The sequence below is a fragment of the Triticum aestivum genome, chromosome 6A (genome assembly GCF_018294505.1).
Source record: "Triticum aestivum cultivar Chinese Spring chromosome 6A, IWGSC CS RefSeq v2.1, whole genome shotgun sequence".
In the NCBI taxonomy this organism is placed as follows: domain Eukaryota; kingdom Viridiplantae; phylum Streptophyta; class Magnoliopsida; order Poales; family Poaceae; genus Triticum; species Triticum aestivum.
Window position 1 is genome coordinate 262,099,496 of NC_057809.1, and position 18,083 is coordinate 262,117,578.

An 18,083-nucleotide genomic window follows, 5' to 3' on the forward strand; every position below is an offset into this window, starting at 1 on the left:
TGATGCATGGGACAAAGGCATGGGGAAATATTTTGCAAGTGTGTCAAGGTAATTCCACATGAATGGAATTTTTTTATATAGCTCCCTAATATTGGGAGGATATGTTGTAAAGAGAATCGCCATGTGAATTCCCTCGATTTAAATGGACCGAAGATTCGTGCAATTTATTTAGTTGAGTTTTAAAACGGGTTTCATGATGACATGATGCAATGCACATGATGCAAGGATGAATGCAACGAACCAAACGAAACACATGACGAAACTCGGAAAACAAGGAAGGCATCTGGAGCGCCGGTCTCGGGGCGTCACAGAGGCGTTGGGCTCTAACTTAACCCGAGCGAGGCGTTCGCCTACTGAACCAGAGCAAATGAACTGCAGGCTACGCGTTACTGAACCCGAGCGATCGATTGATGGCTGTTAAATGAACCCGATCGAGCAATTCCTTCGCTACTACTACTAACTGAAGCCGATCGATGCTGCCTCTGGATGAACAGTGAGCGTTGCTAGGTGTGGGTGGATGAACAGTTCCTGGTGGTGGTGGATGAACAGGACCCTATGGTGTTGCCTCTGGATGAATAGGACGCCGATCGATTGAGACGGTTGGGGCTGGATGAACATGACCCCATGGAGGGCTGGATGAATAGAACCACCCAGTGGAGGGCTGGATGAACAGGATCCCGTGGAGGGCTGGATGAACAGGACCACCCCATGGAGGGCTGGATGAATAGTAGAAGGTGGAGGGTTGGATGAACAGTAGCCCATGGAGGGGTGGTTGAACAGGAGCCCGTGGAGAGGGCTGGTTGAACAGTAGCCGGTGGAGTAGCGCGCGGTGGAGGCTGGATGAACAGGAGCTCGTGGATGAACATTCGTAGGTGGAGGCTGGAGAAGGTCGATGGTGGATGAACAGTAGCCCATGGAGGCTGGAGGGGGTCGACGGTGGAGATGAACAGTATCCCATGGAGTCCCATTTTGCGGTACGCCACACCCCTCCCGATGAATAGGACCCCTGTTTCGACCGTACGCTCCAACACAAGTCCGTTTCCTCCGTTTTGCGGTACGCCACACCCCTCCCGATCAATAGGACCCCGTTTCGACCGTAGGAGGTCCGTTTCCTCCATTTTGCGGTATGCCAGACCCCTCCGTTTCGAACATGGTTGGTCGAACACAAGGTCGTTTCCTCTGTTCTGCGGTACGCCAGGCCTCGTTTCCATCGGTTGTTCAATCCAAGCCCTCCCGATGAACAAGACGACGCATTCCATTCTGACCCAGCCGGTTGGCTCCCCATGAGCACGACGAAGACGCAGTTTGTCCATTCCGACCCAGTCATGTACACGAGCCCTGGCCGTACGTATGCGCGAGTAGGCGTTCGAGACCCCGCCCAGATGTACGTACGTGGCCGTATTTTCTTTCTTGCACACTGGCCGCTGTACGTACGTGTACATGCTATGTGCACGTCTCTACTACGACACATGCATGCCTCTACATCGACTAGTATGTATGTACATGTTCGCGACCAGAATGACAACACTACGTACGCTTTGACCAGGTGGGTCCCGACTGTCAAGCACTTCCTTGCGTGCGAAGATGTAGCTGGTGGGTCCCAGCAGTCAGGGGGACGAATCGTTTTTTTGCCCGGACGCACTTCCTTGCGTGCGAATATGTAGCTGGTGGGTCCCAACAGTCAGGGGGAAAAGTTTTTTCGCGAAATACGATGTCCCGTCCGGTGGGTCCCCGCTGTCAGGTGGAGGAATAATTATTTTACATGTAATAAGGAGGCACTTCCTTGCTGCGACCGTGGACCCAGCTGTCAGCCTCTCCACGTACAGTCGACATCCGATGGAAGCCGTTCCTTGACCATGTTGACCACGCCGCGCCGAGAGCACCAGGGCGGTGGACGGCGGCGAGGCCTAAGAAGGAGAAGATGCAGAGCCGGGGAAGACGTGGTAGTGGATGCCCACGCGTAGAGGAGTATGAGGGTTCACTGTTCGCTGCAGTGTGAGGATGCCGTCGCCGTAGAATAACAGGGGGTGTGGGTGAGTAGAGGGATGGCCTGGCCAGCGGTGGGAGTAGTAGGGGGCGGTGAGGCCTCCGCCGCATCACAGCCGGCCACGGGAGGTAGGAGCACGAGGCACGACCGGTGCTAGTTTAGGCGGCTAGAGCAAGAAGACTAGAGGTTGAAGAAGCACTACGGACGTTGGATGGACATCATACGGTCAATGGAGCTAGAATCGTGCATATTGACTAAGTTGACAAAGCCCTCCATCCCCATCAACTTAGTAGGCCCACAAGTCAGCCTGCCACTATACTGGGTCCCAGCTAGTAGGGGGAGTATTCATTTTTTTGTGCGTAATAAGGAGGCACTTCCTTGCGTGCGAAGATATAGCTGGTGGGTCCGAGCTGTCGGCGGCAGTAAAGTTTTTTCGTGAAATACAGAGGCCCTTTTGGTGGGTCCCAGATGTCAGGTGGAGGAATCATTATCTTGCGCGTAATCAGGAGGCATTTCCTTGCGTGCGGTCATGGACCCAGCTGTTAGCCTCTCCACGTACAGTCCACTTCAGATGCATGTTGGTCGTTGACCACGTTGACCAGGCCGCGCCGAGAGCACCAGGGCGGTGGACGACGGCGATGCCTAATAAGGGAACGACATGGAGCTAGGGAACACTCGGCAGTTGTTTCCCACACGGAGGGGAGTACGACTGTACGAGGGTTTACTGGTTCGTCTGCCGTTGCTGGAGATGGGAGTACGGTGGGGCGGTGAGGCCTGCACGGTAGCACAGCCGGCCGCGGGGAGGAGGGAGCAGGCAGTTCCGCCGGCGCTTGTTTGAGCGGCTGGAGTAGGAAGAGCAGAGATTGAAGAAGCACGACGGCCGTTGGATGGACATCCAACAATCACTGCTTGTGCGTCAACCTTTTTTTAGGAAAACCTCAAATCTGTGGAAAACAGCATACAACCCATCTGCCATTATTTCTAAAAAATTATAGCCCATTTGCTAATTCTTAAGGTTTTTTTGAGCTCATATTCTTTTTGTTAGCATTACAGCCCATATTGTGGCCATGGTTAAAAAATTATACAAAATTTTGCATATTTCGGTATGTTGCGAACTGTTTTTAATCCCGAAATTTCGAGTCACATTCAAACTGATTTAAAAAAAATGTATATCAATATAAAATCCAACAAATTGTCCATGCATAAAAATCAATGCAATTTAAATGTCGAAATGAAAAAAAGAAATTTGAATCTAATTGTCGGTTTGATGTGTTTTAAAAATGTACAACCCATTTCTCATTACTGATAGGCCATTTTCTCAGCCAGCCGAATGAAGCTCTCCTTGTCTTGAAAGATTTGCAGCCCAACAGGCCTGACAAAGTGACTTACTTGGCAAATCACAAAAAAACTGGACTGTGGCTGTGGACCCAGCTGTCAGCCTCTCACGTGTAGTACTCTTCCGATGGAAGTCGATCGTTGACCACATTGACCATGCCGCGTCGAGAGCACCAAGGCGGTGGACGTCGGCGAGGCCTAGGAAGGGGACGACGCGGAGCCGGGGAAGATGCGGCAGTGGATGCCCACGCGGAGAGGAGTACGAGGGTTCACTAGTTCGGCTGCAGTGTGAGGCTGCCATCGCCGCAGAATAACAGGGGTCATGGGTGAGTGGAGGGATGGCCTGGCCAGCGGTGGGAGTAGTATGGGGGCGATGAGGCCTCCGCAACAGCACAACCGACCAGAGGAGGCAGGAGCAGGCGACACCACTGGCACTGCTTTGGGAGGCTGGAGCAAGAAGACCAGAGGTTGAAGAAGCACTATGGCCGTTGGATGGACATCGTACGATCACTGGAGCTAGAATCGTTCATATTGACTAAGTTGACAAAGCCCTCTGTTACCGTCAACTCGGTAGGCCCACAAGTTAGCCAACCACTATGGTGGGTCCCAGCTAGCAGGGGGTATTCATTTTTTGTGCGTAATAAGGAGGCACTTCCTTGCATGCGAAGATATAGCTGGTGGGTCCGACCTGTCAGCGGGGGGAACGTTTTTTCGCGAAATACATAAGCCCTTCCCGTGGGTCCTAGCTGTCAGGTGACGGAATCATTATTTTGCGCGTAATAAGGAGGCATTTCCTTGCATGTGGCCGTGGACCCAGCTGTCAGCCTCTCCATGTACAATCCACTTCTGATGGATGTCGTTCATTGACCACGTTAACCAGGCGGTGCCGAGAGCACTAAGGCGGTGGATGACGTCGAGGCCTAGGAAGGGAACGACACGGAGCCAGGGAAGACTCGGCAGTTGTTTCTAACGCGGAGTAGTATGAGGGTTTACTGGTTCGTCTGCCGTCCCGGGAGAATAACAGCAGGTGTGGGTGAGTAGAGGGATGGCTAGGCCAGCGATGGGAGTACGGTGGGGCGGTGAGGCCTGCGCGGTAGCACAGCCAGCCGCGGGGAGGAGGGAGCAGGCAGTTCCGCCGGTGCTTGTTTGAGCGGCTGGAGCAGGAAGAGCAGAGATTGAAGAAGCACGACGGCCGTTGGATGGACATCCAACAATCACTGCTTGTGCATCAACCTTTTTTAGGAAAGCCTCAAATCTGTGGAAAAGAACATACAACCCATCTACCATTATTTCTAAAAATTTATAGCCCATTTGCTAATTCTTAAGGTTTTTTTGGAGCCCATATTCTTTTTGTTAGCATTACAGCCCATATTGTGGCCATGGTTAAAAAATTATACAAAATTTTTCATATTTCGGTGCGGTGCGAACTGTTTTTAATCCCGAAATTTCGAGTCACATTCAAACTGATTTTAAAAATCAATGTATATCAATATAAAATCCAACAAATTGTCCATGCATAAAAATCAATGACATTTTAAATGTCGAAATGAAAAAAAAAGAAATTTGAATCTAATTGCCGGTTTGATGTGTTTTAAAAATGTACAACCCATTTCTCATTACTGATAGGCCATTTTCTCGGCCAGCCGAATGAAGCTCTCCTTGTCTTGAAAGATTTGCATCCCAACAGGCCTGACAAAGTGACTTACTTGGCAAATCACAAAAAAACTGGGTTGTCGCCGTGGACCCAGCTGTCAACCTCTCGACGTGCAGTACTCTTCCGATGGAAGTCGGTCGTTGACCACATTGACCATGCCGCGTCGAGAGCACCAAGGCGATGGACATCGGCGAGGCCTAGGAAGGGGACGACGCGGAGCCGGGGAAGACGCGGCAGTGGATGCCCACGCGGAGAGGAGTACGAGGGTTCACTGGTTTGGCTGCGGTGTGAGGCTGCCATCGCCGCAGAATAACATGTGGTGTGGGTGAGTGGAGGGATGGCCTAGCCAGCGGTGGGAGTAGTATGGGGGCGGTGAGGCCTCCGCGGCAGCACAGCCGGCCACGAGAGGCAGGAGCAGGCGGCACGACTGGCGCTGCTTTGGGAGGCTGGAGCAAGAAGACCAGAGGTTGAAGAAGCACTATGGCCGTTGGATGGACATCGTACGATCACTGGAGCTAGAGTCGTTCATATTGACTAAGTTGACAAAGCCCTCCGTTCCCGTCAACTCAGTAGGCCCACAAGTTAGCCAACCACTATGGTGGGTCCCAGCTAGCAGGGGGTATTCATTTTTTGTGCGTAATAAGGAGGCACTTCCTTGCATGCGAAGATATAGCTGGTGGGTCCGACCTGTCAGTGGGGGGAACGTTTTTTTCGCGAAATACATAAGCCCTTCCCGTGGGTCCTAGCTGTCAGGTGGCGGAATCATTATTTTGTGCATAATAAGGAGGCATTTCCTTGCATACAGCCGTGGACCCAGCTGTCAGCCTCTCCATGTACAATCTTGAGAAATGGGAGTCGAAGGTTTAGTACTAGATTGTCTGGTAGGTCGCACATCGCAAAGATGGCGGTGTGGAGAGAGGAGAAAAACCACGAGATGGACATCGGTGCTGAGGGCACAGGTCGATGGCGTTCGGTATCTGTAGGTGATTTCCAGGGGAATAGTAGAACTCAAGCAGCTGTAGTTCTGTGAATTCAGGGGATTTCAGCCAGGCATCCATCATGCAGGGCATGGTATGCTTGCTCGGGTAGCATGACGGGATGCAAAGGCTTTGAACGGAGTCCTGGTGGGAGGAGATGATGGCTCTGGGATTTCAAAATCATTTAAGAGAGATAGCTGACGACGGTTGAGATTAAGGGCCACGGCTGATGACCCACAAGTATAGGGGATCTATCGTAGTCCTTTCGATAAGTAAGAGTGTCGAACCCAACGAGGAGCAGAAGGAAATGATAAGCGGTTTTCAGCAAGGTATTCTCTACAAGTACTGAAATAAGTGGTAACAGATAGTTTTGTGATATGATAAATTGTAACGAGCAACAAGTAACAAAAGTAAATAAAGTACAGCAAGGTGGCCCAATCCTTCTGTAGCAAAGGACAAGCCAGAACAAACTCTTATAATAGGAAAAGTGCTCCCGAGGACACATGGGAATATCGTCAAGCTAGTTTTCATCACGTTCATATGATTCACGTTCGATACTTTGATAATTTGATATGTGGGTGGACCGGTGCTTGGGTACTGTTCTTACTTGAACAAGCATCCCACTTATGATTAACCTCTATTGCAAGCATCCGCAAATACAACAAAAGTATTAAGGTAAACCTAACCATAGCATGAAACATATGGATCCAAATCAGCCCCTTACAAAGCAATGCATAAACTAGGGTTTAAGCTTTTGTCACTCTAGCAACCCATCATGTTCTTATTACTTCCCAATGCCTTCCTCTAGGCCCAAATAATGGTGAAGTGTTATGTAGTCGACGTTCACATAACACCACTAGAAGCTAGACAACATACATCTTATCAAAATATCAAACGAATACCAAATTCACATGACTACTCATAGCAAGACTTCTCTCTTGTCCTCAGGAACGAATGTAATTACTCACAAAGCATATTCATGTTCATAATCAGAGGGGTAATAATATGCATATAGGATCTGAACATATGATCTTCCACCAATTAAACCAACTAGCATCAACTACAAGGAGTAATCAACACTACTAGCAACCTATTAGCACCAATCCCGGACTTTGAGACAAGAATTGGATACAAGAGATGAACTAGGGTTTGGAGATGAGATGGTGCTGGTGAAGATGTTGATGGAGATTGCCCTCTCCCGATGAGAGGAGCGTTGGTGATGACGATGGTGATGATTTCCCCCTCCGGGAAGGAAGTATCCCTGGCAGAACAGCTCTGCCAGAGCTCTAGATTGGATCCGCCAAGGTTCCGCCTCGTGGCGGCGGACTCTCGTCCCGAAAAGTTCCTTCTTATTTTTTTCTCATCGAAAGACCTCATAGAGGAGAAGATGGGCATCGGAGAGCCACTAGGGGGCCCACGAGATAGGGGGCATGCCCTAGGGGGGCGCTCCCACCCTCGTGAGCAGGGTGTGCGCCCCCTGGCCTTCATCTTTGGCGTGGATTTTTCTTTATTTCTTTTAAGACATTCCGTGGAGTTTCAGGACTTTTGGAGTTGCGCAGAATAGGTCTCTAATATTTGCTCCTTTTCCAGACCGGAATTCCAGCTGTCGGCATTCTCCCTCTTTATGTAAACCTTGTAAAATAAGAGAGAATAGCCATAAGTATTGTGACATAAAGTGAAATAACAGTCCATAATGCAATAAATATCTATATAAAAGCATGATGCAAAATGGACGTATCAACTCCCCCAAGCTTAGACCTCGCTTGTCCTCAAGCGAAAAGCCGATAACAATAAATATGTCCTCATGTTTAGAGGTAGAGGCGTCGATAAAAATAAAATACAGACATGAAGGCATCATGATTATTCTTATAACAGCAACATATATAGGTTTTGTCATATGATTACTTATGTTCAAGTGATGATCTATTCACAATGCAAAAGTATAGATCATAAACCTTATTGGGCTCCGACAAACTATAATCTCAGTCATTGAAGCAATTGCAATTTATCATAACATCGGAAAGAGTCTATGTCAGAGTTGAAAAGCAAGTCCACATACTCAACTATCATTTAGTCCTCCATAATTGCTAACACTCACGCGATACTTGTGGTTACAGAGTTTTAATCGGACACAGAGAAAGATAGGGGCTTATAGTTTTTCCCCCACAACCTTTTACCTCAAGGGTAATGTCAACAATAATGGTTCATGCTCCCCTACATCCAATTAGATATATATATATATATATATATATATATATATATATATATATCATGTTCTTTCCAACATGCCGAGCTTGCCAAAGGATAAAATAAAAAAGAAAAGGTGAAGATCACCATGACTCTTGCATAAGGTAGAAGATAATAATAAAGGATAGGCCCTTCGCAGAGGGAAGCAGAGGTTGCCATGCGCTTTTATGGTTGGATGTATAAAATCTCAATGCGAAAGAACGTCACTTTATATTGCCCCTTGTGATATGAACCTTTATTATGCAGTCCGTCACTTTTATTACTTCCACATCACAAGATCGTATAAAGCTTATTTCTCCCACACCAATCAATCATACACATTTAGAGAAATTTTTATTGCTTTGCACCGATGGCAACTTACTTGAAGGATCTTACTCAATCCACAGGTAGATATGGTGGACTCTCATGGCAAAACTGGTTTAGGGATATATGGAAGCACAAGTAGCATTTCTACTTGGTGCCGAGAATTTGGCTAGCATGAGGGGGAAAGGCAAGCTCAACAAGTTAGAGGAACCATGACAACATACTTTATCTCAGATATAAGATAGACATAACTCGTCACGTTGTCTTCCTTTTTCAACATCAACTCTTTAGCATGTCATATTTTAATGAGTGCTCCCAATCACAAAAGATGTCAATGATAATATATTTATATGTGAAACCTCTCTTTCCTTATTACTTCCTATTAATTGCAACAATGACCAAACCTATGTCTGCCAACTCCCAACAACTTTTAATCATCATACTCTTTCTATGTGAAGTCATTACTCTCAATAAGAACAATATGAACTTTTTGTTTCTTTTATTCTTTTCTTCTTTCTTTTATTCACCCAAGATCGTGGCAAAATAATCAAGCCCTTGACTCAACACTAATCTTTATTATATATAACTCACGGACTCGATTACATAGAGGGATCATAAAGCAAAACTCAAAACTAGATCATGCCATAAACTTTATTCTACTAGATCAAGATACTACTAATAGGTTCGAACTAAGAAAAAGGTAAAGATAGGAGTTGTGATGGTGATACGATACCGGGGCACCTCCCCAAGCTTGGCAGTGCCAAGGGGAGTGCCCATACCCAGATACTCAATTCTTCTTTGTTGGAGGAGACGGTGGAGGTGTTGTTGATGATGCGAGCTTGTCATCCATCTTCCAAGGCATAGGTTCACCATCATAGAAAGATGATCGAGTCTCCGGAATCCTCAAATCTGCAGCCAAACTCATTCTTTTGAATCTATATTCATACTCACAGTTTTGGTTTTGAAGGTCATAGACTTGGGTTTGGAGGTGCTCGATCTTCTCATGTAGCTTGAAGATGGCCTCCTCGGTGTTCTTGGCATCCGGCTTGTAGTTGTTAGTGAAATCCGCGAGCATCATGTGGCTAGCGTTGATTCCACGCTCCACCATCCTTTGGCACTTGAAAACTTGTTGCTCCACTGCTTCGAGCCTCATCTCCATGCTTCTGGTCCCCTTTGGTCCCTCTTCATCGCGGATGTGCAGCAACCCATCACGCATCTCAATGGTTTGAGGGTGTCACAGCACCTCCACGAGGTAAGGGTTGATGACCTTCTCGAAGAACTTGTCCTTGGAGGCGCTTGGGGCCGTCATGATAACCTAGATCTATCCGAAAAATAGCTCGAAACAAAAACAGGAGATTTTTGCGTGATACGGGAGTCAAAACCTTCGGGAGGATATATAATGAATTTTTACCGACCAAAATATGTAACGTGCAAGAAAACGGAGTCCGGGGGGGGGCACAAGAGGCGCTCACGAGGTAGGGGCACGCCCACCACCCTCGTGGGGCCCTCGTGTCCTTCCTTGACTGCTACTTCTTTTTCTATTTTTCTAAATATTCCAAAACGGAGAAATATTGCCTTAAAAATTGTTTTGGATTCAGTTTACTTACCGTACCACATACCTATTCCTTTTCGGAGTCTGAAACGTTCCAGAAAGTGTCCCTTATGTATTCCTCCGGGGTTATGGTTTCAATAATATTGGTTTCAACATTTATGGGATTACCTGAGATATAATGTTTAATTCTTTGACCGTTTACCACCTTTGGATTTGTGCCCTCGAAGTTGTTGATTTTTATGGCATCGGAACGATAGACCTCTTCGATGACGTAGGGGCCTTCCCATTTAGAGAGAAGTTTTCCTGCAAAAAATCTTAAACGAGAGTTGTATAGCAATACATAATCACCTACATTAAACTCACGCTTTTGTATCCTTTTGTCATGCCATCTTTTAACTTTTTCTTTAAACAACTTGGCATTTTCATAAGCTTGGGTTCTCCATTCATCAAGTGAGCTAATATCAAATAACCTCTTCTCACCGGCAAGTTTAAGATCACAGTTGAATTATTTAATAGCCCAGTTTGCCTTATGTTCTAGTTCGAGAGGTAAGTGACATGCTTTTCCATAAACCATTTTATACGGGGACATACCCATAGGATTTTTGTATGCAGTTCTATAAGCCCATAATGCATCATCAAGTTTCTTAGACCAATTCTTTCTAGACCTATTAACAGTCTTTTGCAAAATTAATTTGAGCTCTCTATTGCTCAACTCTACTTGACTACTAGACTGTGGGTGATAAGGGGATGCAATTATATGATTAACATCATATTTAGCAAGCATTTTACGGAAAGCACCATGAATAAAGTGTGAACCACCATCAGTCATTAAATATCTAGGGACTCCAAACCTCGGGAAATAACTTCTTTAAGCATTTTAATAGAAGTGTTATGATCAGCACTACTAGTTGGAATAGCTTCTGCCCACTTAGTAACGTAATCAACAACAACTAAAATATGTGTGTATCCATTAGAGGCAGGAAAAGGTCCCATATAATCAAAACCCCAAACATCAAACGGTTCAATAACAAGTGAATAATTCATAGGCATTTCTTGATGTCTACTAATATTACCAATTCTTTTACATTCATCACAAGACAAGACAAACTTACGGGCATCCTTAAAGAGAGTAGGCCAATAAAAACCAGATTGCAATACCTTATGTGCAGTTCTATCTCCAGCGTGGTGTCCTCCATAAGACTCGGAATGACACTTGCGTAGGATATGTTCCTGTTCATGCTCTGGTACACAACGCCTAATAACACCATCTACTCCTTCTTTATAAAGATGTGGGTCTTCCCAAAAGTAATGTCTCAAATCATAGAAGAACTTTTTCTTTTGTTGGTATGTGAAGCTAGGTGGTATAAACTTAGCAACAATATAATTAGCATAATCAGCATACCATGGAGTACTACGAGAAGTACTTATAACATTTAATTGCTCATCAGGAAAGTCATCATTAATAGGTAGTGGGTCGTCAAGAATATTTTCTAACCTAGACAAGTTGTCTGCAACGGGGTTCTCAGCTCCCTTTCTATCAACAATATGCAAATCAAATTCTTGTAGCAAGAGAACCCATCTAATAAGTCTAGGTTTAGCATCTTTCTTTTCCATAAGATATTTAATAGCAGCATGATCTGTTTGAATAGTTAATTTAGAATCAACAATATAAGATCTGAACTTATCACAAGCAAATACAACTGCTAAAAGTTCTTTTTTAGTAGTAGCATAATTTCTTTGAGCATTGTCTAGAGTCTTACTAGCATAATGAATAACATTTAATTTCTTATCGACACTTTGCCCTAGAACAGAACCTACAACATAATCACTAGCATCACACATAATTTCAAAGGGTAAATTCCAAACAGGTGGCTGAACAATAGGTGCAGAGACTAATGCTTTCTTAAGTATTTCAAATGCTTCTACACAATCATCATCAAAGACAAATGGTATATCTTTTTGCAATAAATTAGTCAAAGACCGAGAAATTTTTTAGAAGTCCTTAATGAACCTCCTATAAAACCCGGCATGACCAAGGAAACTTCTTATACCTTTGATGTCCTTGGGACATGGCATCTTTTCAATAGCATCAACCTTGGCTTTATCAACTTCAATACCTCTTTCAGAAACTTTGTGCCCCAAAACAATACCTTCATTAACCATAAAGTGGCACTTTTCCCAATTCAAGACAAGATTAGTTTCTTCACATCTCTGCCAAACTCGATCAAGATTGCTCAAGCAATCGTCAAAAGAGGAACCATAGACAGAAAATTCATCCATGAAAACCTCACAAATCTTTTCACAAAAGTTAGAGAATATAGCCATCATGCATCTTTGAAAGGTAGCAGGTGCATTACATAAACCAAAAGGCATACGTCTATAAGCAAAACTACCAAAAGGGCATGTAAAAGTAGTCTTTGATTGATCTTTAGCCGACACAGGTATTTGAGAGAAATCAGAATAACCATCTAGAAAGCAATAGTGTGTGTGTTTGAATAATCTTTCTAGCATTTGATCAATAAAAGGTAAGGGGTAATGATCTTTCTTAGTAGCTTTATTTAATTTGCAGAAATCAATTATCATCCTATAACCTGTGATAATTCTTTGTGGAATCAATTCATCTTTATCATTAGGAACGACAGTAATACCTCCCTTCTTAGGGACACAATGGACAGGACTTACCCACTCACTATCAGCAACGGGGTAGATTATACCTGCCTCCAGAAGCTTTAGTATTTCTTTTCTTACCACTTCTTTCATTTTAGGATTCAGACGTTGTTGAGGATCACGAACTGGTTTGGTATCTGCTTCCAAATTTATTTTATGTTGGCATAGAGTGGAACTAATGCCCTTAAGATCATCAAGAGTATATCCAATAGCAGCACGATGCTTCTTCAGAGTTTACAATAATCTTTCTTCTTCATGCTGTGAAAGGTTAGCACTAATAATAATAGGATATATCTTCTTTTCATCAAGATAAGCATATTTAAGATTATCAGGCAAGGGTTTAAGCTCAAACACGGGATCACCCTTGGGTGGAGGAGGATCCCCTAAGATTTCAACAGGCAAGTTGTGTTTCAGAACAGGTTCCTGTTTAAAGAATACTTCATCTATTTCCTTTCTTTCATTCATGAACATATCATTTTCATGGTCTAGCAAATAGTGTTCTAAAGGATCACTAGGAGGTACTGCAATAGAAGCAAGACCAATAATTTCATCCTTACTAGGTAATTCTTCCTCACAATGTTGTTTACTAAATTTAGAGAAATTAAACTCATGAACCATATCATCCAAGCCAACAGTAACAACATTCTTTGTGCAATCTATGGTAGCATTGACAGTATTTAAGAAGGGTCTACCAAATATAATGGGACAAAAACTATCTTGTGGGGAACCAAGAACAAGAAAATCAGCAGGATGTTTAGTTTTCCCACACAAGACTTCAACATCTCTGACAATTCCCATTGCTGAAATAGTATCTCTATTGGCAAGTTTAATTCTGACATCAATATCTTCTAACTCAGCAGGTGCAATTTCATTCTTAATTTCTTCATATAAAGTATGCGGTATAACACTAGCACTAGCACCCATATCACATAAGCCATGATAACAATGATCCCCTATTTTAACAGAAATAATAGGCACGCCTACCACAGGTCTATGTTTATCTTTAGCACAAGGTTTAACAATTCTAGCAGTTTCACCTTCGAACTGAATAACATGCCCATCAATATTATTAGACAAGAGATCTTTAACAATAGCAATGTTAGGTTCTACTTTAACTTGTTCAGGAGGTGTATAAGTTCTAATATTGCTTTTACGAACAACAGTTGAAGCTTTAGCATGATCCTTTATTCTAACAGGGAAAGGTGGTTTCTCAATATAAGAAGTAGGAACAATAGGATCATTATAAGTGACAGTCTTTTCTTCAATTTTAATAGGTGCAGCTACTTTTACTTCTATGGGAGGCTCATATTTAAACCACTACTCCTTAGGGAGATCAACATAAGTAGCAAAAGATTCACAGAAAGAAGCTACTATCTCAGAGTCAAGTCCATATTTAGTGCTAAACTTACGGAAAATATCGGTATCCATGAAAGATTTAACACAATCAAACTTAGGTGTCATACCTGACTCCTTACCTTTGTCGAGGTCCCAATCTTCAAAGTTGCGTTTAATTCTATCCAATAAATTCCATCTGAATTCAATAGTCTTCATCATAAAAGAGCCAGCACAAGAAGTATCGAGCATGTTGCGATTGTTTTCAGAAAGCCGAGCATAAAAACTTTGCATAATTATTTCTCTCGGGAGCTCATGATTGGGGCATGAATATAACATTGATTTAAGCTTCCCCCAAGCTTGAGCGATGCTTTCTCCTTCGCGAGGCCAAAAATTATATATATAATTGCGACCACGATGAACAAGATGCATAGGGTAATACTTTTGATGAAATTCCAATTTCAATCTTCTATAGTTCCATGATCCCATATCATCACATCGCCTATACCATGTCAATGTGTCTCCCTTCAAAGATAAAGGGAAGACCTTCTTCTTAGCAACATCATCGGGTATACCTGCAAGCTTAAATAATCCACAAACTTCATCCACATATATTAAGTGCTCATCGGGATGCTTTGTTCCATCTCCTATAAAAGGGTTAGCTAGCAGTTTTTCCATCATAGCCGCAGGAAATTCAAAAGGAGTTTCATTTTCAATAGGTTCAGTAGGTTGAGGAGCAACTCTTTGCTCTACTTGACAGGATGAAGATACCCCGAACAAGCCCCTCAGAAAATTACTTTCCATAGTAACAAGTGACAATAAATTTCAGCACACTATATAAATTTTTCCTTACCAAATTCCACCTACCAAAGGCGCTACACTCCCCGGCAACGGCGCCAGAAAAGAGTCTTGATGACCCACAAGTATAGGGGATCTATCATAGTCCTTTCGATAAGTAAGAGTGTCGAACCCAACGAGGAGAAGAAGGAAATCATAAGCGGTTTTTAGCAAGGCGGTAACAGATAGTTTTGTGATATGATAAATTGAAACGAGCAACAAGTAACAAAAGTAAATAAAGTACAGCAAGGTGGCCCAATCCTTCTGTAGCAAAGGACAAGCCAGAACGAACTCTTATAATAGGAAAAGCGCCCCCAAGGACACATGGGAATATCATCAAGCTAGTTTTCATCACGTTCATATGATTCGCATTCAATACTTTGATAATTTGATATGTGGGTGGACCGGTGCTTGGGTACTGTTCTTACTTGAACAAGCATCCCACTTATGATTAACCTCTATTGCAAGCATCTGCAACTACAACAAAAGTATTAAGGTAAACCTAACCATAGCATGAAACATATGGATCCAAATCAGCCCCTTATGAAGCAACGCATAAACTAGGGTTTAAGCTTCTGTCACTCTAGCAACCCATCATCTACTTATTACTTCCCAATGCCTTCCTCTAGGCCCAAATAATGGTGAAGTGTTATGTAGTCGACGTTCACATAACACCACTAGAGGCTAGACAACATACATCTTATCAAAATATCAAACGAATACCAATTCACATGACTACTCATAGCAAGACTTCTCCCTTGTCCTCAGGAACGAACGTAATTACTCACAAAGCATATTCACGTTCATAATCAGAGGGGTAATAATATGCATATAGGATCTGAACATATGATCTTCCACCAATTAAACCAACTAGCATCAACTACAAGGAGTAATCAACACTACTAGCAACCTACTAGCACCAATCCCGGACTTTGAGACAAGAATTGGATACAAGAGATGAACTAGGGTTTGGAGATGAGATGGTGCTGGTGAAGATGTTGATGGAGATTTCCCTCTCCTGATGAGAGGAGCGTTGGTGATGACGATGGTGATGATTTCCCCCTCTGGGAAGGAAGTATCCCCGACAGAACTGCTCTGCCAGAGCTCTAGATTGGATCCGCCAAGGTTCCGCCTCGTAGCGGCGGAGTCTCGTCCCGAAAAGTTCCTTCTTATTTTTTTCTCATCGAAAGACCTCATATAGGAGAAGATGGGAATGGAAGAGCCACCAGGGGGCCCACGAGATAGGGGAGCGTGCCCTAGGGGGGGGGGCGCCCCCCACCCTCGTGAGCAGGGTGTGGGCCCCCTGGCCTTCATCTTTGGCGTGGATTTTTCTTTATTTCTTTTAAGACGTTCCATGGAGTTTCAGGACTTTTGGAGTTGCGTAGAATAGGTCTCTAATATTTACTCCTTTTCCAGACCAGAATTCCAGCTGCCGACATTCTCCCTCTTTATGTAAACCTTGTAAAATAAGAGAGAATAGCCATAAGTATTGTGACATAAAGTGAAATAACAGTCCATAATGCAATAAATATCGATATAAAAGCATGATGCAAAATGGATGTATCAACGGCGCGCCATAGATGGTGCCACCGAATTGAGAGGACTTGGGTGCGGCAACAATTCTTGGTGGGGAGAAGCGAGATGATCTCCCCAAGGACGGCGTCCGGGAGATCGCTGATGTGGTCCACCCTAGATTCTATGGGTTTCTGGGATCCGGTGGGGGCGGGGTTGCTGCTTCTCCCCGCGTTGCCGGGTGCGGGATCTACAACAGGCGTCGCGGCTGGCAGGAGCCTCATCTTCTTGGCGATGTGGTTAGCTGACTCCATTTTCCTCAAGGGCGTCGCGTCGCGCTCACGAATTTGAGCAGAGTAACGAATGACGAGCCTAGTTGTAGTGCGAGTGAAGAAGAAGGGGAGCTGGGGTTTTTCTGTAGTATTGAGGAAGAAGGGGAGCCGGGGCTTTCTGTAGGAGTGAGGTGAGGATTTTGGGGGTACGAGTGGAGCGAGCTGATGTGAGGTGGGTGGGAGTGAGGAGGAAGAAGAACACCCATGTTTTTTGGGGGGCGGTGTGCTAGGTGTGGGTAGCGCCTCTCATTCTGTAAATATATGGACTTTTGAATTGATTTTACTATGTACTAGGGTGGATGGGCTGTTTTGTCTTGGGCCCCGAGAAACAATTACTACTAGTACAGTGGGGACACTCTACAGCTACCCAGAAAAACAATTACTACTAGTACAGTGGAGACAATACCGCTTCTGGCTCCTCCTAGGTCATTGAAACGTCTCCCTCTATTGAATGCTGTTATACTTTTGTTCACCGACATGCAGGCCATGCAGCGCGTGGGCCCAAATTCCATCCACCAAATTAGAAGGTAGTATGTAGGTGGAGACCCCCCCTGCTGAGCTGCCCAAGGTGATTTTCTTCTTTGCCGATCTTGATTGTGGTTTTTCATCTAAGTATGTGGTGATCAATAATGCAAAATTTTATTAGCTTCGATGCCATGCTATACATAGTGGTTTAAATAACTTGTGTTTCTTATACTAGAAAGTAATTCAAAATTTGTTTCTGTTTCAATTAGAGACCTGATTCAGACAAGGATTGTGTGGTTGTACATGTCACTCGCTATGAGGCGGATGACCTGAATATATGCACTGGGAAAACAGAGTTTTTAGGCTGTTGGATCCTGGAAGCCATTTGCGCTTATACCAATGAAGAGTTGTATTCCAGCCTCACTGTTGTCAGGCGTGTTGTCCAGAGTGTACTGAAGCACAAGAAGTTCAAAGCTACTCCTTCGTTTATGAGGCATACTGTTCTTGTCAAGCTTACGCAGGAAGATGATGTGGCATGCCTCCACAAACAAGTTTATGAGAGGCAAGGCCACAAGGTTGTCTTCATGAAGGTTCATAGGATTGAGCTGTTGCCGGATGTCCTCAATGATGTTCATGGCAAGGTCCGTCCTGTGTCCAGCCCAAATTAGATCGAGGCATGAAATAGTTGCCCCAGCTAGTGTTTAATAGTAGTTTGGATTGTGTCTAATTATCTGAACCTTGCTTGTTATCTAGCCCTCTGGGGCTAGTACTCTGTTTGAATCTGTCTATGGGAACTGCTGCTACTTTTTTGTGCCCGTGAATCATGTGAGAACCATCGTAATTGTTGCCGAAACAGATGCGTCCTCACTAGTTTTTTCATGAA